A 24,189-nucleotide genomic window follows, 5' to 3' on the forward strand; every position below is an offset into this window, starting at 1 on the left:
GTTTGCTCCTATGGCAGGGATTGAGATGCTTCTTCCATAGAAGTTGGAAGTTGGTGTAGTAAAATCACCAAGCATCTTCCTTGCATTGTTATTTGGTTCGGCCATAATTGTTTCTTTTGCTGCTTCCTTTTCGAAAATTTCAGTGAGGTCCGCTTCAGAGTTTTGTGCTTTAGCTACTCTTAGCTTCCTCTTCAGAGTCCTTTCAGGTTCAGAATCAACTTCAACAAATATGCCTTTATCTTTGTTCCTGCTCATATGAAAGAGAAGAAAACAAAGAAAATATGGAATCCTCTATGTCAAAGTATAGAGATTCCTTGAGGTGTCAGAGAAAAACAAGAATGGAAGGATGAGGTAGGTAAGAAAGAATTCGAACACTCAAAGAGAGATGGAGTTCGAATTGACAATGGAGGAGGAATGTTAGTGTTTAAATAGAAAAAGATAAGAGAGGGGGGGATTTTTTGAAAATTAAAATTTAAAATAATTAGTTAGTTGAAAAAAATTTGAAAATTAATTTTGAAAAGATAGGAAGTTTAGAAAAGATTTTTGAAATAAAATTTTTGAAAAAGATATGATTAAAAAGATAAGATTGAAATTTATTTTGAAAAATATTTGAAAAGGAAATTAAAAAGATTTTATTTTTAAAAAAGACATGTTTGAAAAGATATGATTTTGAAGAAGATATGATTGAAAATATTTGATTTGAAAAAGATTTGATTTTGAAAAATTATGAAGATTTGAAAAAGATTTGATTTGAAAACAAAATTCCTCTCCTTGTGTCATCCTGGCGTTAAACGCCCAGGAGCTGCATGTTTTGGGCGTTTAAACAAGATATATGCAAGAACATTATGAACGTCAAGATGAACACCAAGAACAATCTTGAAGATCAAGATGAACATCAAGAACTCAGTTTTCTTAATGGAAGAAAACATGGAGGACACCAAACTTAGAACTTTCTCATGTTTGGGCCATATGAATGCAAGAGCGCATATGTAGAACATCATGCAGTGCAAATCAATAAATCATGAAGATCAGGCAAGGCAATTCATCAAGAACGACTTAAAGATCATCAAGAACGACTTGAAGATCATCAAGAACACAATGCATGTGCTTCGAAAATTGCAAGACAATTAAAATCATGCAATTGACACCAAACTTAAAATTTGGCCCTAGATTCAAACAAGAACCATGAAATATTTTTGAGTTTTTATGATTTTATGAATTTTTTGGATTTTTTGAAAATTATTTTTAGAAAAACGAAAAAAGAAGAAAATTTTGAAAGATTTTTAAAAACTTTTTGAAAATAAAATAATGGTTAAAACAAGAAGAAGATTACCTAATCTGAGCAACAAGATGAACCGTCAATTGTCCAAACTCGAACAATCCCCGGCAACGGTGCCCAAAACATGGTGCACGAAATTGTGATACACAATGGCACCAACAACTTTGTATGCACAATTGTAATCTCAACTCTTTTGCACAACTTCGCACAACAAACCAGCAAGTGCACTGGGTCGTCCAAGTAATAAACCTTACGTGAGTAAGGGTCGATCCCACGGAGATTGTCGGCTTTGATGAGCGGATAATTTATACGCTTTTGGCATTGTTTTTAGTATGTTTTTAGTATGTTTTAGTTAGTTTTCATTATATTTTTATTAGTTTTTAGTTAAAATTCACTTTTCTGGACTTTACTATGATTTTGTGTATTTTTCTGTGATTTCAGGTATTTTCTGGCTGAAATTGAGGGACCTGAGCAAAAATCTGATTCAGAGGCTGAAAAGGACTGCAGGTGCTGTTGGATTCTGACCTCCCTGCATTCGAAGTGGATTTTCTGGAGCTACCGAAGCCCAATTGGCGCGCTCTCAATTACGTTGGAAAGTAGACATCCTGGGCTTTCCAGCAATGTATAATAGTCCATACTTTGCCCGATATTTGATGGCCCAAACAGGCGTTCCAAGTCAGCTCAAGAATTCTGGCGTTTAACGCCGGAACTGGCACAAGAATGGGAGTTAAACGCCCAAACTGGCACAAACGCTGGCGTTTAACTCTAAGAAAAGTCTCTACACATGAAAGCTTCAATGCTCAGCCCAAGCACACACCAAGTGGGCCCAGAAGTGGATTTTTATGTCATTTACTCATCTTTGTAAACCCTAAGCTACTAGTTATCTACAAATAGGACCTTTCACTATAGTATTATCATCTTTGGACATCTAGTTCTTAGATCATGGAGGCTGGCCTCTCGGCCATGCCTAGACCTTGTTCTTATGTATTTTCAACGGTGGAGTTTCTACACACCATAGATTAAGGTGTGGAGCTCTGCTGTACCTCGAGTATTAACGCAATTACTATTGTTCTTCTATTCAATTCAGCTTATTCTTGTTCTAAGATATTCATTCGCACCCAAGAACATGATGAATGTGATGATTATGTGACGCTCATAGTCATTCTCACTTATGAATGCGTGCCTGACAACCACTTCCGTTCTACAAGCAAACAAGGCTTGAATGTTTATCTCTTGGATTCCTTAATCAGAATCTTCGTGGTATAAGCTAGAATTGATGGCGGCATTCAAGAGAATCCGGAAGGTCTAAACCTTGTCTGTGATATTCTGAGTAGGATTCAAGGTTTGAATGACTGTGTCGAGCTTCAAACTCGCGATTGTGGGGCGTTAGTGACAGATGCAAAAGAATCACTGGATTCTATTCCGACATGATCGAGAACCGACAACTGAATAGCCGTGCTGTGACAGAGCGCGTTGAACATTTTCACTGAGAGGACGGGACTGTAGCCACTGACAATGGTGATGCCCAACATACAGCTTGCCATGGAAAGGAGTAAGAAGGATTGGATGAAGACAGTAGGAGAGCAGAGAGACGGAAGGGACAAAACATCTCCATATGCTTATCTGAAATTCTCACCAATGAACTACATAAGTATCTCTATCTTTATTTTATGTTCTATTCATCTTTTAGTCACTAATCCTCCATAACCATTTGAATCCGCCTGACTGAGATTTACAAGATGACCATAGCTTGCTTCATACCAATAATCTCCGTGGGATCGACCCTTACTCGCGTAAGGTTTATTACTTGGACGACCCAGTACACTTGCTAGTTAGTTGTGCGAAGTTGTGATAAAGAGTTGAGATTGCAATTGAGCGTACCATGTTGATGGCGCCATTGATGATCACAATTCCGTGCACCAAGTTTTTGGCGCCGTTGCCGGGGATTGTTTGAGTTTGGACAACTGACGGTTCATCTTGTTGCTTAGATTAGGTATTTTTCTTCAGAATTTTTAAGAATGAATTCTAGAGTTTCAAGGTGATGTTTTTATCATCACCAAAGCTGATTGATTCTCATCAATTTAGCTCTTGAATGCAATGTCCTGCTAAAGCTTGGCTAGCCATGTCTAATTTCTTTAGACTAAAGCTTTAGACTAACATTGCATGATTCCTGGAATTCTTATTAAAAATTTTGAATCTCTTTATTTTATTCTCCATATAATTTTCGAAAAATCCAAAAAAAATTATAAAATCTTAAAATCAAAAATATTTTTATGTTTCTTATTTGAGTCTAGTGTCTAATTTTAAGTTTGGTGTCAATTGCATGTTTCCATTCTTCTTGCATTTTTTCGAATTCAATCATGTGTCTTCATTGATCCTCAAGTTGTTCTTGATGATTTCCTTACTCTGATCTTTAAATTCTCTTGTCTTGAGTGTTTTGTTATTTTTCATATGCATTCTCAATTTGTTAGTGTCAGTAGTATACAAACTTCTAAGTTTGGTGTCTTGCATGCATTGCTTATTTGATCTTAGTTTCATTTTGATTATTCCTCATTATTAAAAATCTAAAAAAAAATTTTAATTTGTGTCTTTTCAAGTCAATAATACAGAGAATTGAAGATTCAGAACATTCAGCAGAGGAATTACACAGAAAAAGCTGGGCGTTCAAAACGCCCAGTGAGGAAGGAAAACTGGCGTTTAAACGCCAGCCAGGGTACCTGGCTGGGCGTTTAACGCCCAAAAGGGTAGCATTTTGGGAGTTAAACGCCAGAATGTATACCATTCTGGGCGTTTAACGCCAGGATGGAACAAGAGGGAAGATTTTGTTTTTAATTCAAATTTTTTTTCAAGTTTTCATATTTTTTCAAAATCAAATCTTTTTCAAATCATATATTTTCAATCATATATTTTCAAAACCAATTTCTTTCCATTTTCAAAAATACTTGCTAACAATTAATGATTTGATTCAAACATTTCAAGTATGTTACCTTTTCTGTTGAGAAAGGTTTAATGTCTGAATCATATCTTTTAAATTTCTTGTTAGCCAAGTCATTAATTTTAAAAATCAAATCTTTTTAAACTGTTTTTCAATCATATCTTTTCAATCACATCTTTTTCAAAATTAATTTTCAATCATATCTTTTTGATTTCTACTTTCAAAAATCTTTTTCAAAAGTCACTTTATTTCTTTTCCTACTTTAGTTTTCGAAAATCATCAATCAAATTTTCAAAATTTCTTTTAATTATTTTAAAATCTTTTACTTTAATTTCAAAAATTCTTCCCCTCTTCTCATATCCTTCTATTTATGGACTAACACTCCTCCTCAATGCACAATTCGAACCCTATCTCTCTTGATAAGTTCGAATTCTTCTACCTCCTCCTTCTATTCTTCTTTTCCTCTGACATTTCAAGGAATCTCTATACTATGACATAGAGGATTCCATATTTTCTTGTTCTCTTCTCTTTCATATGAGCAGGAGCAAAGACAAAAGCATTCTTGTTGAGGCTGACCCTGAACCTGAAAGGACCTTGAAGCGAAAGCTAAGAGAAGCTAAAGCACTACTCTCTGTAGAGGACCTAACAGAAATCTTCAAACAAGAAGAAGACATGGCAGCCGAAAACAACAACAATGCCAACAATACAAGGAAGGTGCTGGGTGACTTTACTGCACCTACTCCCGACTTCTATGGGAGAAGCATCTCTATCCCTACCATTGGAGCAAACAACTTTGAGCTTAAGCCTCAATTAGTTTCTCTAATGCAACAGAATTGCAAGTTCCATGGACTTCCATTGGAAGATCCTCATCAGTTTTTAGCTGAATTCTTGCAAATCTGTGACACTGTCAAGACTAATGGGGTTGACCCTGAGGTCTACAGACTTATGCTATTCCCTTTTGCTGTAAGAGACAGAGCTAGGATATGGTTGGACTCACAACCTAAAGAAAGCCTGAACTCTTGGGAAAAGCTAGTCAATGCCTTCTTGGCAAAGTTCTTTCCACCTCAAAAATTGAGTAAGCTTAGAGTGGAAGTCCAAACCTTCAGACAGAAGGAAGGAGAATCCCTCTATGAAGCTTGGGAAAGATACAAACAATTGATCAGAAAATGTCCTTCTGACATGCTTTCTGAATGGAGAACCATAGGTACCTTCTATGATGGTCTGTCTGAACTATCCAAGATGTCTTTGGATAGCTCTGCTGGAGGATCTCTTCATCTGAAGAAGACGCCTACAGAAGCTCAAGAACTAATTGAAATGGTTGCGAATAACCAATTCATGTACACTTCTGAAAGGAATCCTGTGAACAATAGGACAAATCAGAAGAAAGGAGTTCTTGAGATTGACACTCTGAATGCCATATTGGCTCAGAACAAGATATTGACTCAGCAAGTCAATTTGATTTCTCAAAGTCTGTCTGGAATACAAGCTGCACCAGGCAGTACTAAGGACGCTTCATCTAAAGAAGAAGCTTATGATCATGAGAACCCTTCAATGGAAGAGGTGAATTACATGGGAGAACCCTATGGAAACACCTATAATTATTCATGGAGAAATCATCCAAATCTCTCATGGAAGGATCAACAGAGACCTCAACAAAGTTTCAACAACAATAATGGTGGAAGAAATAGGTTTGGCAATGGCAAGCCTTTTCCATCATCTTCTCAGCAACAGACAGAGAATTCTAAGCAGAGCCACTCTGACTTAGCAACCATGGTCTCTGATCTAATCAAAACCACTCAAAGTTTCATGACTGAAACAAGGTCCTCCATTAGAAACTTGGAAGCACAAGTGGGTCAGCTGAGTAAGAAAGTTACTGAACTCCCTCCTAGCACTCTTCCAAGCAATACAGAAGAGAATCCAAAAGGAGAGTGTAAGGCCATCAACATGGCCGAATTTGGAGAGGAGGAAGAGGCAGTGAGTGCCACTGAGGAAGACCTCAATGGACGTCTACTGGCCTCCAATGAGTTCCCTAATGAGGAACCATGGGAATCTGAGGCTCACACTGAGACCATAGAGATTCCATTGGATTTACTTCTGCCATTCATGAGCTCTGATGAGTATTCTTCCTCTGAAGAGGACGAAGATATCACTGAAGAGCAAGTTGCTAAGTACCTTGGAGCAATCATGAAGCTAAATGACAAGTTATTTGGTAATGAGACTTGGGAGGATGAACCCCCTTTGCTCACCAAAGAACTGGATGACTTGACTAAGCAGAGATTACCTCAAAAGAGACAGGACCCTGGGAAGTTCTCAATACCTTGTACCATAGGCACCATGACCTTTGAGAAGGCTCTGTGTGACCTAGGGTCAAGCATAAAACTCATGCCTCTCTCTGTAATGGAGAAGCTAGGGATCTTTGAGGTGCAAGCTGCAAGAATCTCACTAGAGATGGCAAACAATTCAAGAAAACAAGCTTACGGACTTGTAGAGGATGTTCTGGTAAAGGTTAAAAACCATTACATCCCTGCTGATTTCATAGTCTTAGAGACTGGGAAGTGCATGGATGAATCCATCATCCTTGGCAGACCCTTCCTAGCCACAGCAAAGGCTGTGATTGATGTTGACAGAGGAGAATTGATCATTCAAGTGAATGAAGAATCCCTTGTGTTTAAGGCTCAGGGATATCCCTCTGTAACCATGGAGAGGAAGCATGAAGAGCTTCTCTCAAAACAGAGTCAAACAGATCCCCCGCAGTCAAACTCTAAGTTTGGTGTTGGGAGGCCACAACCAACTTCTAAGTTTGGTGTTGAACCCCCACATTCAAACTCTAAGTTTGGTGTTGGGAGGTTCCAACATTGCTCTGAATATTTGTGAGGCTCCATGAGAGCCCACTGTCAAGCTACTGACATTAAAGAAGTGCTTGTTAGGAGGCAACCCAATGTTATATTTATCTATTTTCCTTTGTTATTTTATGTTTTCTGTAGGTTGATGATCATGTGAAGTCACAAAATCATTTGAAAAAGCAAAAACAGAATGAAAAACAGAAAGAAAAATAGCACACCCTGGAGGAAAAACTTGCTGGCGTTTAAACGCCAGTAAGGGCAGCAAATGGGCATTTAACGCCCAGTCTGGCACCATTCTGGGCGTTTAACGCCAGAAATAGGCACCAGCCCGGTGTTTAACACCAGGATTAGCAGAAGGAGCATTTTTGCTCGCCACCTGGTGCAGGGATGAATTATCCTTGACACCTTAGGATCTGTGGACCCCACAGGATCCCCACCTACTCCACCACTCTCTCTCTTCTTCACCCATTCACCAATCACCTCAACACCTCTTCCCCAAAAATCCCTCACCTATCAAATCCTACCATTCTCTTCACCACTCACATCCATCCTTCATAAAACCCCACCTACCTCACCATTCAAATTCAAACCACTTTTCCTCCCAAACCCACCCATAATGGCCGAAACTTACCCCTCTCTCCACCCCTATATAAACCCATCTTCACTCCTTCATTTTCACACAACCTACACACTACTTCTCTCCCTTGGCCGAAACACAAAGCCCCCCTCCATCTCCTCTATTTCTTCTTCATCTACTCTCTTCTTTCTTCTTTTGCTCGAGGACGAGCAAACCTTCTAAGTTTGGTGTGGCAAAAGCATTGCTTTTTGTTTTTCCATAACCATTTATGGCATCTAAGGCCGGAGAAACCTCTAGAAAGATGAAAGGGAAGGCAAAAGCTTTCACCTCTGAGTCATGGGAGATGGAGAGATTCATCTCAAGGGTGCATCAAGACCACTTCTATGAAGTTGTGGCCATGAAGAAGGTGATCCCCGAGGTCTCTTTCAAACTCAAAAAGAGTGAATATCCGGAGATCCAACATGAGATCCGAAGAAGAGGTTGGGAAGTTCTTACCAACCCTATTCAACAAGTCAGAATCTTAATGGTTCAAGAGTTCTATGCCAATGCATGGATCACCAAGAACCATGATCAAAGTGTGAACCCGGACCCAAAGAATTGGCTTACAATGATTCGGGGGAAATGCTTAGATTTTAGTTCGGAAAATGTAAGGTTGGCATTCAACTTGCCCATGATGCAAGGAGATGAACACCCCTACACTAGAAGGGTCAACTTTGATCAAAGGTTGGACCAAGTCCTCATAGACATTTGTGAAGAGGGCGCTCAATGGAAGAGAGATTCAAGAGGGAAGCCGGTTCAACTGAGAAGGCATGACCTCAAGCCCGTGGCTATGGGATTGTTGGAGTTTATCCGACGCTCAATCATTCCCACTAGCAACCGGTCCGAAGTTATTATTGACCGGGCTATCATGATTCATAGCATCATGATTGGAGAGGAAGTAGAAGTTCATGAGGTTATGTCCCAAGAACTTTATAAGGTGGCGGACAAGTCCTCTACCTTGGCAAGGTTAGCCTTCCCTCATCTTATTTGTCACTTCTGTAATTCAGTTGGAGTTAACATAGAGGGAGACATCCTCATTGATGAGGACAAGCCCATCACTAAGAAAAGGATGGAGCAAACAAGAGATCCCACTCATCATGAAATCTCTAAGATGCCTCAAGGGATGCACTTTCCTCCACAAAACTATTGGGATTAAATCAACACCTCCCTAGGAGAATTGAGTTCCAACATGGGACAACTAAGGGTGGAGCACCAAGAACATTCCATCCTCCTCCATGAAATTAGAGAAGATCAAAGAATCATGAGAGAGGAGCAACAAAGGCAAGGAAGAGACATTGAGGAGCTCAAGCACTCCATAAGATCTTCAAGAGGAAGAACAAGCCTCCATCACTAAGGTGGACCTGTTCTTTAAACTCCTTGTTCTTTATTTTTCTGTTTTTTGAATTTTCATGGTTATGTTTATCTATGTTTATGTCTTATGATCATTAGTATCTTAGTGTCTATGCCTTAAAGTTATAAATGTCCTATGAATCCATCACCTTTCTTAAATGAAAAATGTTCTTAATTAAAAAAAGAGAAGAATTGCATGAATTTTGAATTTTATAACAGATTAATTATTTTGATGTGGTGGCAATACTTTGACTTCTGAATGTATGCTTGAACAGTGCATATGTCTTTTGAATTTGTTGTTCATGAATGTTGGCTCTTGAAAGAATGATGAAAAAAGGAGACATGTTACTGAGGATCTGAAAAATCATAAAAATGATTCTTGAAGCAAGAAAAAAGCAGTGAAAAAAAAGAGAGATTATGTGCGAAAAAAAAGAGAGAAAGCAAGCAGAAAAAGCCAACAGCCCTTTAAACCAAAAGGCAAGGGTAAAAATAAAGTCATGATCCAAGGAAAAAAAAGAGTGTGCTTAAGAACCCCGGACACCTCTAATTGGGGACTCTAGCAAAGCTGAGTCACAATCTGAAAAGGTTCACCCAGTTATGTGTCTGTGGCATGTATGTATCCGGTGGTAATACAGGAAGACAGAGTGCTTTGGGCCACGGCCAAGACTCATAAAGTAGCTGTGTTCAAGAATCATCATACTTAACTAGGAGAATCAATAACACTATCTGGATTCTGAGTTCCTATAGAAGCCAATCATTCTGAATTTCAAAGGATAGAGTGAGATGCCAAAACTGTTCAGAGGCAAAAAGCTAAAAGCCCCGCTCATCTAATTAATACTGATCTTCATGGATGTTTTTAGAATTCATTGCATATTCTCTTCTTTTTATCTTATTTGATTTTCAGTTGCTTGGGGACAAGCAACAATTTAAGTTTGGTGTTGTGATGAGCGGATAATTTATACGCTTTTTGGCATTGTTTTTAGTATGTTTTTAGTATGTTTTAGTTAGTTTTCATTATATTTTTATTAGTTTTTAGTTAAAATTCACTTTTCTAGACTTTACTATGAGTTTGTGTGTTTTTCTGTGATTTCAGGTATTTTCTGGCTGAAATTGAGGGACCTGAGCAAAAATCTGATTCAGAGGCTGAAAAGGACTGCAGATGCTGTTGGATTCTGACCTGCCTGCACTCGAAGTGGATTTTCTGGAGCTACCGAAGCCCAATTGGCGCGCTCTCAATTACGTTGGAAAGTAGACATCCTGGGCTTTCCAGCAATGTATAATAGTTTATACTTTACTCGAGATTTGATGGCCCAAACAGGCGTTCCAAGTCAGCTCAAGAATTCTGGCGTTTAACGCCGAAACTGGCATAAGAATGGGAGTTAAATGCCCAAACTGGCACAAAAGCTGGCGTTTAACTCTAAGAAAAGTCTCTACACATGAAAGCTTCAATGCTCAGCCCAAGAACACACCAAGTGGGCCCGGAAGTAGATTTTTATGTCATTTACTCATCTTTGTAAACCATAAGCTATTAGTTATCTACAAATAGGACCTTTCACTATTGTATTATCATCTTTGGACGTCTAGTTCTTAGATCATGGGGGCTGGCGTCTCGGCCATGCCTAGACCTTGTTCTTATGTATTTTCAACGGTGGAGTTTCTACACACCATAGATTAAGGTGTGGAGCTCTGCAGTACCTCGAGTATTAATGCAATTACTATTGTTCTTCTATTCAATTCAGCTTATTCTTGTTCTAAGATATTCATTCGCACCCAAGAACATGATGAATGTGATGATTATGTGACGCTCATCATCATTCTCACTTATGAATGCGTGCCTGACAACCACTTCCGTTCTACAAGCAAACAAGGCTTGAATGTTTATCTCTTGGATTCCTTAATCAGAATCTTCGTGGTATAAGATAGAATTGATGGCAGCATTCAAGAGAATCCGGAAGGTCTAAACCTTGTCTGTGGTATTCTGAGTAGGATTCAAGGATTGAATGACTGTGACGAGCTTCAAACTCTCGATTGTGGGGCGTTAGTGACAAATGCAAAAGAATCACTGTATTCTATTCCGACATGATCGAGAACCGACAGCTGAATAGCCGTGCTGTAATAGAGCGCGTTGAACATTTTCACTGAGAGGACGGGACTGTAGCCACTGACAACGGTGATGCCCAACATACAGCTTGCCATGGAAAGGAGTAAGAAGGATTGAATGAAGACAGTGGGAGAGCAGAGAGACGGAAGGGACAAAACATCTCCATACGCTTATCTGAAATTCTCACCAATGAACTACATAAGTATCTCTATCTTTATTTTATGTTTTATTCATCTTTTAGTCATTAATCCTCCATAACCATTTGAATCTGCCTGACTGAGATTTACAAGATGACCATAGCTTGCTTCATACCAACAATCTCCGTGGGATCGACCCTTACTCGCGTAAGGTTTATTACTTGGACGACCCAGTACACTTGCTGGTTAGTTGTGCGAAATTATGATAAAGAGTTGAGATTGCAATTGAGCATACCATGTTGATGGCGCCATTGATGATCACAATTCCGTGCACCAGGCTTGAAGCAAGCTATGGTCACCTTGTAACTCTCAGTCAGGCGGATTCAAATGGGTTATGGAGTTTTCATAATTAAAAGATAAATAAACAGAAAATAAAGATAGAGATACATATGTAATTCATTAGTGGGAATTTCAGATAAGCGTATGGAGATGTGTTATTCCTTTTGGATCTCTGCTTTCCTACTGCCTTCATCCAATCCTTCATACTCCTTTCTATGGCAAGCTGTATGTTGGGCATCACCGTTGTCAATGGCTACTTCCCGTCCTCTCAGTGAAAATGGTCCAAATGCGCTGTCACCGCACGGCTAATCATCTGTCGGTTCTCGATCATGTCGGAATAGAATCCGGTGATCCTTTTGCGTCTGTCACTACGCCCAACACTCACGAGTTTGAAGCTCGTCATAGTTATCCCTTCCCAGATCCTACTCGGAATACCACAGACAAGGTTTAGACTTTCCAAATCTCAGGAATGGCTGCCAATAATTCTAGCTTATACCACGAAGACTTCGATCTTTCGGAATGGAGGCTAAGAGATACACGCTCAATCTTTAGTAGAACGAAAGTGGTTGTCAGTCACGCGTTCATAGGTGAGAATGATGATGAGTGTCACGGATCATCACATTCATCAGGTTGAAGTGCGAGTGAATATCTTAGAACAAGAATAAGCTTGAATTGAATAGAAAATAGTAGTAATTGCATTAATACTCGAGGAACAGCAGAGCTTCACACCTTAATCTATGTTGTGTAGAAACTCCACCGTTGAAAATACATAAGTGGTCTGTAGGTCCAGGCATGGCCAAATGGCCAGCCTCCCCAAATATGAAAATATGATATCTAGAATGTCTCTATGATCCGAAGATGAAAATACAATAGTAAAAGGTCCTATTTATAATGAAACTAGCTACTAGGGTTTACAGAAATAGGTAAATGATGCAGAAATCCACTTCCGAGTCCACTTGGTGTGTGCTTGGGCTGAGCATTGAGCTTCACACATGTAGAGGTCTTCCCTGTAGTTAAACACCAGCTTTGGTGCCAGTTTGGGCGTTTAACTCTAACTTTTATGCTAGTTCTGGCGTTTTGACGCCAAAAAAGGGCAGAGAGCTGGCGTTTTGACGCCATTTCATATTGTCAAAACTCGTGCAAAGTATGGACTATTGTATATTTCTGGAAAGCCTTGGATGTCTACTTTCCAACGCAATTAAGAGCGCGCCATTTGGAGTTGTGTAGCTCCAAAAAATCATTTTCGAGTGCAGGAAGGTCAAAATCCAACAGCATCTGCAATCCTTTGTCAGCCTCTAAATCAGATTTTTGCTCAGGTCCCTCAATTTCAGCCAGAAAATACCTGAAATCACAGAAAAACACACAAACTCATAGTAAGGCCCAAAAATGTGAATTTTGCATAAAAACTAATAAAAACGTCCCAAAAAATAGCCAGATCCTACTAAAAACTACCTAAAAATAATGCCAAAACCGTATAAATTATCTGCTCATCAATTCCTAGCACTCATGAGATAGAGTTCACTTCAAATACGGTTGTGCTTATCTGGTGTGTCTTTGAAGGAAAGCAGCTGTACCTTCCAAGGCTCATCAGAAAGTATATGGCCCGGACGCATTACATAGGCAACCTAGTATTCCCCTGCCTGATTATAGAGTTGGGTCTGCGAGCAGAGGTAGATTGGGAGGATGCGGATGGGAGGCCGACAGTTGTCAGTAGCAAGAAAATCATCCTGCACGGCAAATGGTTTTCGTCATCCACCAGACGCCAAGGTCATAGGATGACCACTACCGTAGAGGCAACCACTTCTTCAGCAACAGTAAGACCTTCAGCAGCCCCCTCAGCACCTTCAGCACCCAGACCATCATCAACATCATTGCCACTCTATCGTCTGATCCATCGCTTGGTCTATGACATAGCTCGTTTGGAGTGCCACTCCAAACGACGCTATGAGAACATCAGGAGACAGCTTCCGGCATGAAATTCAGTGAAGAGGAGTCGGATATCTCCTCTGAGAATAGTGAGGAGGAGGAGGATCAGAAGGCACCAGCTCATGATCACAACGAGGACTCCTTCTACTCCACCTGACTTCAGGAGTATCGAGGACGGTGCTAATTCTTAAGTGTGGGGAGGTCATCCGACTCATTAGCGATGCTTATTTTGGGTGAAATGTTCTACTCCAAACTTCATTTTAATTTTTAGTATGCATTTGCACTTTTGTATATATTTTGTTATTCTGAACACCTTGTTAGTTATTGCACTTTCTACTTTTTAAATAGCTTTGATTGGACAATGCGCATAATTGAACCTAGTTTGATTTTCTGTATATTTGATGAATTAGTTTGATTGAAATTAGCAAATGAACTTAGAATTTTTAAGTCTAGATCCAATCACATTATATATATAGAATAAGTGTAGTCAATTTAATGAAATTTCGAAGAAATTTTTTTTATAGGGCATTGACATCCCGATTGAATTGAGTTGATATTTTTCATTAAAACTTGCTTGAATTATACATTGTGAAACATAGTTTATGAGTTAAAAATACACAACTTTGTGTGTTTTGAGCCTCAATGTGTAGATACATTATATTAACCATTATTTTTTATTCTTATGTGTTATTCCCTTTTTATAATTACAATCTTTGGTTTGTTTGATTCTCTATATCCATTAGTTAGTGTATATATGTATTTACATGATTGAGGCCATTCTTTTATTATAGCTCACTTACCCATATAGCCTTCCCCTTTCTATTTACCATTGTTACCCAATTTTAAGTCTTTTTAATCCCTTTTCATTCTTAATTTTAGCACATCACTACCTCTAAGTGAAAAACTATGAATGTCCTTAATTTGCATCTTTGATTAGTTTAGGTTAATGAGTGTGTGTGTCATCTAAGTGTGGAAAAATTTGAGAATCTTGGTTGATGAAAATGTGGTTTCCATTTCTATTGAAAATCTTGGAAATTGGAGACATACTTATGCGTTGATTGTGTATATAAAAATTGTAGACCATATGCATTGATTGTGTATATAAAAATTTATCAAAGAATAAAAAAAGGGGATAAAAATACCCCAATGTGAAGCCCAATAATAATCAATAGCATATGTAATGTGAATAGAATTGAATTGAATTGGATGCATAAGTATGCAAAAAAGTGAGATTATGGGTAGCTAGGTGTTATATTAGAATTTCATGGGTTATATATGTTAGATGAGAGTTTAGGTTAATCAAAGATTTAAATTCTAGCTCACTTAGCCATAAATATCCTTACCTTTACCCTTGACCTTATTACAACCTTGAAAAGTCCTCATGATGATTGCATATATGCATTAAATATCCGTTGATTGTTAGATGAAGAACAAACCTAAGAAAGCATGATTAGAGGAGAATTGAGTGGATCGAACTTAAACACTTGAGCGACTAGAGTGTATACACATCTAGTGAGGGGTTCGATTGCTCAATTCCATGTTTCCACCTATGATTATTTCTTATATTGCAAGTTTGTACATTCTTTTATATGACTTAATTCAATTGTGAATTTGATTTGGTTGCTATCTCTTTGGCCCTTTTTACTTATCTATGCTTTTTTGGAAATTGATTTACTTTGACTAGATAGATACATATAAATAAGTAGATAGTGTTACGTAGTGTAGTTGCATACATTAGATAGTTGCATTGCATAACTATTGATACCCATTTCTTGTCTTTCTTGGTGTTTAGCATGAGGACATGCTATTGTTTAAGTATGGGAAGATTGATAAATCACATTTTGATGGTTTATTTTGTATTGAATTGAGTGAATATTATCATGTTATCCTATATTTATTCATTAAATTAGCATGATTTTATGAATTCCTCCTAAATTGTGTTAAAGAGTAAAAACATACTTTTTAAGCTCTTAAATTGCTAAATTTAATTTACTTTAATTCCATTCGATACATTGATGTGTTTGTTGAGTGATTTCATGCTTAGAAGGCAACGATTGGATCGAAAAAGTGAGGAAAAAGCATGCAAAGTAGAGAATTTATGAAAGAAATGAGGTTTTGGAAAAATTCATGGTCATGCGTATGCATGCCTTGTGCGTATGCACATTTTGAGATTTCGTGCAACCATGCGTATGCATAACTGCAAGCACGTGAGTTCACTTAAGTGAACACGTGGGTCAAAATTTCAGGGCTTTCCAGACCCAATTCAACTCATTTCTAAAGCTATTTGAAACCAAATTCAATAAGGATGAAGGGCAAGAGCAATTAGGATAGATTTTTGTCATGTTTTAGGTTAATTTCTAGAGAGAGAATCTCTCTCTTCTCTCTAGAATTAGGATCTTAGATTTAGGTTTCAATTATTGCTTTAATTTAATTTTCTTTACAATTTCTTGTTATTACATCTTTGTTCTCTTAGTTTTACTTGTTAATTTCCTCTGTTTTGTGCTTTTATGTTCATGAACTCTTTTGTTAATTTGGTTTCTCTTTAATGCAATTTATATCATGATTATTGTTGCTTCTTTTAATTGTTGTTGTTGTCATCTTACAATTAGTAGCTTTAGATTTTATTATTATTGCAATTCTACCATACTTTATTTTTATGCCTTCCAAGTATTTGTGAAAATGTTTCTCTTAATTTTAGGGTAGAATTTTACACTCTTGACTTGGAATTGAATAATTGAGGTACCCTTGATGTCATTAATGCCTGAATTGATTGACAATTTGGAGATTTTAATTAATCTTGTTTCCATTAACGAGTAAAACCTATGGATTGAGATTGATTAAGCCCAATTGTCTTATCTCATCATTCGAGGTTAACTAATTGGGTTTGCTCTTATAATTGTCATATCGTGGTTAATGATGCAAGAGTTATTGATGTCCAATATTGATTTGTGATTTAGGGTTGTTAGTTGATCTCGTTTTCACTGACGAGTAAGACCTATGGATTAAGACTGAATATGCCTATTTAATTTTCTCCCAATGTTGGAGATGACAAAATGAGATTAACTCTAGAAAATCGCCATGGTTGTGGTCAATGACTTGATTAGAAAGATATGATTCTCAATCCTTGTCAAGAGTGTCTTTTAGCCTTTATATTTCTTCAGTTGTTAGCTTTACTTTCTTGTTATTTAATTTCCTACCTGTTTATCTACAAACCCCCCTTATACTCATAGCTGATAATATGCACACCTCACTACAGTTCCTTTGAGAGATGACCCGTGATTTAATACTCTCGGTATTTTTTATTGGTTTACAATTGAGACAAACAAAAAGTTGGTTTAGAACTGTACTTGCAACAAAGCGATTCCGTTTATAAAGAGGAAAATTATGAACTGACGTTTGGCTCGCGTCATGTATCTTTTGGAACTCTGATCTTTATATATATGTTTTTATCATTCTTTTCGATCTTGTTTATCCGTTTCACGCTTATCCGGTTGAGTGCGATGAGATTTCTGTTACGCTTTTGCTTAGCTTCTTCTTCAAGACTACTAGTTATAATTTCTTTCATCTATATTTATATACGTCTTTTTCTTTTAGAGATCGTAATACCTTACCACCTCTGCTTTACAACTTAAGCGCAAGGCTCTATGTGGTAGGGTATTACAGAGGTCCTCAGTAATCCCATGACAATATCCATGGTGATTCTCTCCCATTTCCATTGAGGCACTTATAAAGGTTGTATTCTTTTTGAGGGTTTCTGATGTTAAGGTCCTTCGGTTCAAAATGTACTTCAGACTCTTATGATCAGAGAAAACTTCCAATTGCTTCTTCAGTTCTGCCAATTCCAACAGAGACATATAGTAGGGTGCTACCAAAATCAGTCCAGCTCAAGGTACTAAGTCGATGCCGAAATCAATCTCTTTTCGAGGAGGAAACTCGGTATGTCTTCCAAAATCACGTCGGAGAAATCTCGTACCACTCAGACTGTTCCAGGTTTACTTCGTCAACACTCGAGCTAGCCGCTAATAGAACGTACCCCTTACATTCACTCCCGTTATAGGTAGCTCTCACAGAATCTAGGTATAAAGCATGAGAAACTACTGATCCAATACGCTTATTATCAAAAGGAAAGATAACAGTTTTATCAAAAGAGTAAAAAAGAATATGATTCTTAGATAACCAATCAAACCCTAAGATAATGTCTGAACCAAACAAAGTTAAATAGATTAGGTCATGCAAGAAAGATCTATCTTTAATATTGAAGGCTACCTGTCGACAAATAAGGTTGGTCAATGCTTTATGTGAGGTGGGTGTATTGACAACTAGGTCAAAAATCAGTTTAGAGAAAACTAATCCCAAACTCACACGCAACAGTTATATGAAATAAAAGAATGCGATGCACCAGAATTATACAGTACAATTAACGAACGATCCTTGACATAACACTAACCTTGGAGCAAGGAGTCAGAGCCAGTAGCATCATGGCAGACATAGCAAACACTCGTCCTTGTTTTAATGCTCTAGCAGGATCTCGATTAGGCTTCTTTGGACAATCCTTCACAATGTTCCTCGTTTCTCCACACAAAATAAGTGTGTGCTTTAAACTGGCATGGCGTACCGAGATGATCTTTTCCATACATCCTACATAATTGATCTATGCAGTGTTACTGGCATTGCTTACCAAGGTTTTAGCCTCAGTCGACCTCCGTTCCCAAAATTAGATCAACCAGAGGCATTCCCATTTGTTGATTACCGCATTGAGGTACTTTAGGATTCTTGAAAGGCACCTCTGTTGAAACGCAGGTCGGTGAAAGTTGTTAGCATACTTTTGTGGTAAGTTTTGATGACACATCTTTGTTGTCACCATCTTTTTCTCACAGTCTTCCATAAGTTGGCTCTTATTGACGAGTTCTACAAAATTCCGAAGCTCTAAACATTGTAAAGAGTGCATCATCTCATTGAGAAGTCCTCCTTCATATTTCAGACATTTCCATTCTTCAAAACTATCAAGATCTCCTTGGAAAATCTTTGAAAAATGACACAGATCTTCGAACTTCCTAGTATACTTAGCTACTTGGTGCGCGGAATTTAACTTCGCACAACTGAACCAGCAAGTGCATTGGGTTGTCCAAGTAATACCCGAGGTGAGCCAGGATCGATCCCATGGAGATTGTCGGCTTGTATCAACCAGTGGTTATCTTGTAAATCTTAGTCAGGCGGATATAAAAGAAGTTTGTTGTTGAAAGCGCATAAAAACAAAATAAAGATAACGTTACTCAGTGGTTGTGAATTCAATGGTAAGAAAATGGTTAAGGCTTCGAAGATGCTTTATTCTTCTGGATCAATCTTTTCTTACTGTCTACTCCAACTGTGAATGATTTCTTTTATGGCAGGCTGTATGTGATAATGCCGGTTAAGAGGCCGCCAATTTTCCTCTAGGCTAAACACCAGGTTTAGTGTGCATCCAGTCTGAATGAGGGTGAAGCTTCTGCAGTTCATCCATTTGGTGATCCTACTCAAAATGCCACAGAAAAGGTCGAATCTTCTGGATCAGAGAATGCTGTGCCTTGGCTCTAGCCTTTACCACAAAGACTCTAATCTCCCCATACCTCGGCTAAACTGATGTCTCAAGAAGTCCCCAACAAAGTCGTGGATTAGCTGTCTAAGATATGTATAATCAAGCTTGTGGTTCAGCGATCTCCGGTGAAAGACTCACGCTGACCCCATGTAGAATGGAGATAACTTGTGACGGTTCATCTTATTCATAAGGTTGAAGAACGAAGATACATCATAGAATAGTTGAAATAGAACAGTAGTGCTTTTATTAATCCATGAAACTCAACAGAGGTCCAAACCTTAACCTAAGAGGTTTAGTGGCTCATACTGTACAAAAGAATAATACAATTTGAAAATATGGCATAAGATTCCAAGGTGGTCAAAGATCCTAAACAAGGGTGATCTTCTCCTATATATACTAATCTAATAACTAAGGATTACAGAAATATGAAAAGCTTATGCTTGTAGCGTGAAAATCCACTTTCGGGGCCCACTTTTGGGCATCTAACGCCAGAAAGGGGGTAGATGGCTGGTGTTGAACACCAGATTTGGGACTTCATTTCCAAAAACAAGTATGAATTATTATATATTGCTGGAAAGCCCTAGATGTTAGCTTTCCAACTCCATTGAAAATGCTCCATTTGGACTTTTGTATCTCCAAAAATATATGCTTGAATGCAGGGAGGTCAGATCCTGACAGCATTTACTACGCTTTCCTTGCCTCTGAATCAAACTTTGTCAAAACTCTCAGATTTCAGCCAAAAAATCCCTGAAATTAACATAAAACACAACTCATAGTAGAATCCAAAATTGTGAATTTTATACTAAAACCTATCAAAATATAATAAAACTTAAATAAAACATAACAAAACCTATATGAAAATAATGCCAAAAAGCGTATAAAATATCCACTCATCATAATACCAAACTTAAACTGTTGCTTGTCCCCAAGCAACTAAAAACAAAGTAGGATAAAAAGAAGAGTAAGATATAATAAATCTCAGAGTTTTCAATGAAGTTCAGCTTCAATTAGATGAGCAGGACTTAGTAACTTTTTGCTTCTGAATAGTTTTGACATCTCACTATCCATTGAAGCTCAGAAGTGTTGGCATCCTTAGGAACTTAGAATCCAGATGATATTGTTGAATTTCCTAGTTTAGTTATTTTTTATTCTTGAACACAACTTTTAGAGTCTTGGCCGTGACCCTAAGCACTTTGTTTTCCAATATTACCACCGGATACATAAATGCCACAGACACTTAACTGGGTGAACCCTTTTGAATTGTAATTTAGCTTTAATTTGCTAGAATCCCCATATAGACGTGTCCAGAGTTCTTAAGCACACTCTTTTTGCTTTGGATCATTACTTTATCTGCTCAGTCTCAAGCTTTTCACTTGACACCTTCACACCACAAGCATATAGTTAGGGACACTGTTCTTTTGGAGTGCTTAGGCCAAGATTTTGTTTCTTTTAGGCCCTCCTAACCATTGATGCTCAAAGCCTTGGACCTATGCTCTTGCCTTTTGGTTTAAAGAGCTATTAACTTTTTCTATTGCTTCTTTTTTTCGCATGCATATATATATTTTTTTCTTTTATTGCAACATGCTTTTTCTTTTTTTTTTTGCTACTTTTTCTTGCTTCAAGAATAAATTTTTTTTGGATTTTTAAAATTACCAATAATACTTCTTCTTTTTCATCATTCATTCAAGAGCCAACATTCTTAACTCCAATTTCAAATATGTATTGTTTATTCATGCATTCAGAAAACAAAAGCAATGCCACCACATCAAAATAATTGACTATTCTTATTATATAACTCGAAATTCATGTATCTCTCAATTTTTTTTTCAAATAAAATTTTCTTTTAAGCAAGGTGAGAGATATATGGAACATTTTATAACTTTAAGACATAGATATAAATGTTCATGCAATAAGAACACGAGAACAGACAATAAAATATAATGGAAAACAGAAAAATAACATGAAAGCAAGGGGTGATGGAACGGGACCACCTTAGTGACGGCGGCTACCACTCCTTCTGGAGGATCCAATGTAGTGCTTTATCTCTTCTATGTCATTCCCCTGTCTTTGTTGTTCTTCCCCCATAGCTCTTTAATATTCTCTAATTTCATTAAGGATGGTGGAATGCTCTTGATACTCCATCCTCAGCTAATTCATGTTAGAGCTTAATTATCCCATAGAAGTATGCCATTGATCCCAATAGCTTTAAGGAGGAAATTACATCCCTTGAGGCATCTTAGTGATCTCATGTTGAGGCGGCTCCACATGCCCATGTTGTGGTTCATGTGCCGGCTCTCTAGTATGCTCCATCCTTCTTTTAGTGATGGGCTTGTCTTCCTCAACTGGAATGTCACCTTCTATGACAATTCCAGTTGAGTTGCATAGGTGGCAGATAAGATAAGGGAAAGCTAACCTTGCTTGGGTGGAAGGGCTTGTCCGTCACTTTGTACAACTCTTGAGGTATCACCTCATGTACTTCCACCTCATTTCCGAGCATGATGCAATGGATCATGATGGCTCGGTCTATGGTCACTTCAGACCAGTTGCTAGTAAGGATGATAGAGCATTGGATACATTCCAACCATCTTCTAGCTATGGACTTGAGGTCAAGCCTTCTTAGTTGCATAGGCTTGCCTTGGGAATCCTTTTTCCACTGTGTTTCTTCCACATAGATGTCTGAGAGCACTTGATCCAGCCTCTGATCAAAATTGACTCTTCTAGTGTAAGGATGTCAGTCTCCTTGCATCAAAGGCAAGTTGAATGCCATCCTCACACTTTACGGGCTAAAGTCCAAGATTCTCCCTCGGACCGTGGTGCTCCAATTTTTAGGATGTGAGTTCACACTAATGTTATGGTTTTTCGTGACCCAAGCATTAGCATAGAACTATTGCACCATTAAGATCCCAACCTCTTGGATGAGGTTTATTCGGACTTCCCAACCTCTTTTCCAGATTTTATGTCGGATCTCCAAATAGTCATTCTTCTTAAGTCTAAAAGGGACCTCATGGATCACCTTTTTCTTTGCCACTACTTCATAGAAGTGTTCTTGGTGGACTTTGGTGATGAATCTCTCCATCTTCCAAGATTCGGAGGTGGCGGCTATGGCTTTTCCTTTTCTCTTTCTAGAGGGTTCTCCGGCCTTGGGTGCTATAAGTGGGAATAAAAAGCAAAAAGCAAGGCTTTTCCAACACCAAACTTAAAAGCTTTGCTCGTCCTCGAGCAAAAATAGACAAAAGAGAAGAATGGAGTAGAAGAAGAAGAAAATAGATGGAGATATAGGGAGAAGAGCAATTCGGCCAAGTGAGGGCTAAAGGTATATAAGTAGTGTGTGGGATAAGTGGTATGAGGGGGTTATTTATAGAGAGGTTGTGGTTAGGGTTTCAAATGAATGGGAGGAAATATGGGTGGAAAATTTTGAATTTTAGTGGGTAGGGGTTATGATGGTTTTGGGGAAGAGGTATCGATGTGATTGGTTGAGGGTTTATAGGGAAGAGTGTATGGGGAAGTGTGAAAAGAAGGGAGAAGAAGGTGGGGTAGGTGAAGATGCTGTGGGACCCACTGGTCATGAAAGGCTAGGGAAATCGAATTCCCTGCCCCTTTATGGGCACTGAACGCCCAGCTCATGCTCCATAACGCTAGCTTCTGGCTCCATTTAGGGCGTTGAATGCCCAGGAGGGATCTCCTTCCTAGCATTCAACGCCAGGTTTTTTGCTTCTTTTGGGCATTGAATGGTGATGAGCGGATAATTTATACGCTTTTTGGCATTATTTTTAGGTAGTTTTTAGTAAGTTCAAGCTACTTTTAGGGATGTTTTCATTAGTTTTTATGTTAAATTCACATTTCTGGACTTTACTATGAGTTTGTGTGTTTTTTTGTGATTTCAGGTAATTTCTGGCTGAAATTGAGGGACTTGAGCAAAACTCTGAAAAAGGCTGACAAAAGGACTGTTGATGCTGTTGGAATCTGACCTCCCTGCACTCGAAATGGATTTTCTGGAGCTACAAAACTCCAAATGGCGCGCTCTCAACGGTGTTGGAAAGTAGACATCCAGGGCTTTCCAGCAATATATAATAGTCCATACTTTATTCGGAAATTGACGACGTAACTTGGCGTTGAACGCCAAGTACATGCTGCTGTCTGGAGTTAAACGCCAGAAAAACGTCATGATCCGGAGTTGAACGCCCAAAACACGTCATAACTCAGAGTTCAACTCCAAGAGAAGCCTCAGCTCGTGGATTGATCAAGCTCAGCCCAAGCATACACCAAGTGGGCCCCGGAAGTGGATTTATGCATCAATTACTTACTCATGTAAACCCTAGGAGCTAGTTTATTATAAATAGAACATTTAACTATTGTATTAGACGTCTTGGGACGATTAGTTCTCAGATCATGGGGGCTGGCCATTCGGCCATGCCTGAACCTTTTACTTATGTATTTTCAACGGAGGAGTTTCTGCACACCATAGATTAAGGGTGTGGAGCTCTACTGTACCTCAAGTATTAATGCAATTCTATTTTCTTTTATTCAATTCTCTCTTATTCTTATTCCAAGATATTCATTCGCACCCAAAAACATGATGAATGTGATGATTATGTGACGTTCATCATCATTCTCACCTATGAACGCGTGTGATTGACAACCACTTCCGTTCTACATGCAACAGAACTTGAATGTGTATCTCTTAGATTCCCCAACAGAATCTCCGTGGTATAAGCTAGATAGATGGCGGCATTTATGAGGATCCGAAAAGTCTCACCTTGTCTGTGGTATTCCGAGTAGGATCCTGGGAATCCGGAAAGTCTAACCTTGTCTGTGGTATTCCGAGTAGGATTCCGGTAATGAATGACTGTGACGTGCTTCAGACTCGCAAGTGCTGGGCGTTAGTGACAGACGCAAAAGAATCAAGGGATTCTATTCCAGTAGGAGCGGGAACCAACCAGTGATTAGCCGTGCTGTGACAGAGCGCGTGAGCGTAGTTTTCACTGCGAGGATGGGATGTAGCCTTCGGCCAGTGTGATGCCTCCAGACGATTAGCCATGCGAGTGACAGCGCAGAGGACCATTTTCCCGAGAGGATTAAAAGTAGCCA

The 24,189-nt window shown here is 38.5% G+C and overlaps 1 non-coding gene across 1 annotated transcript; it reads right to left on the reverse strand.

The window, feature by feature from the left end:
• Nucleotides 1-5,291: 5,291 nt before the first annotated feature.
• Nucleotides 5,292-5,399, reverse strand: LOC130952620 (small nucleolar RNA R71). Its single transcript, XR_009074798.1, has one exon. It is a non-coding gene; the product is annotated as a small nucleolar RNA R71 (small nucleolar RNA).
• Nucleotides 5,400-24,189: the final 18,790 nt, after the last annotated feature.

This window comes from Arachis stenosperma, chromosome 9 (assembly GCF_014773155.1).
Source record: "Arachis stenosperma cultivar V10309 chromosome 9, arast.V10309.gnm1.PFL2, whole genome shotgun sequence".
NCBI classification, from domain to species: domain Eukaryota; kingdom Viridiplantae; phylum Streptophyta; class Magnoliopsida; order Fabales; family Fabaceae; genus Arachis; species Arachis stenosperma.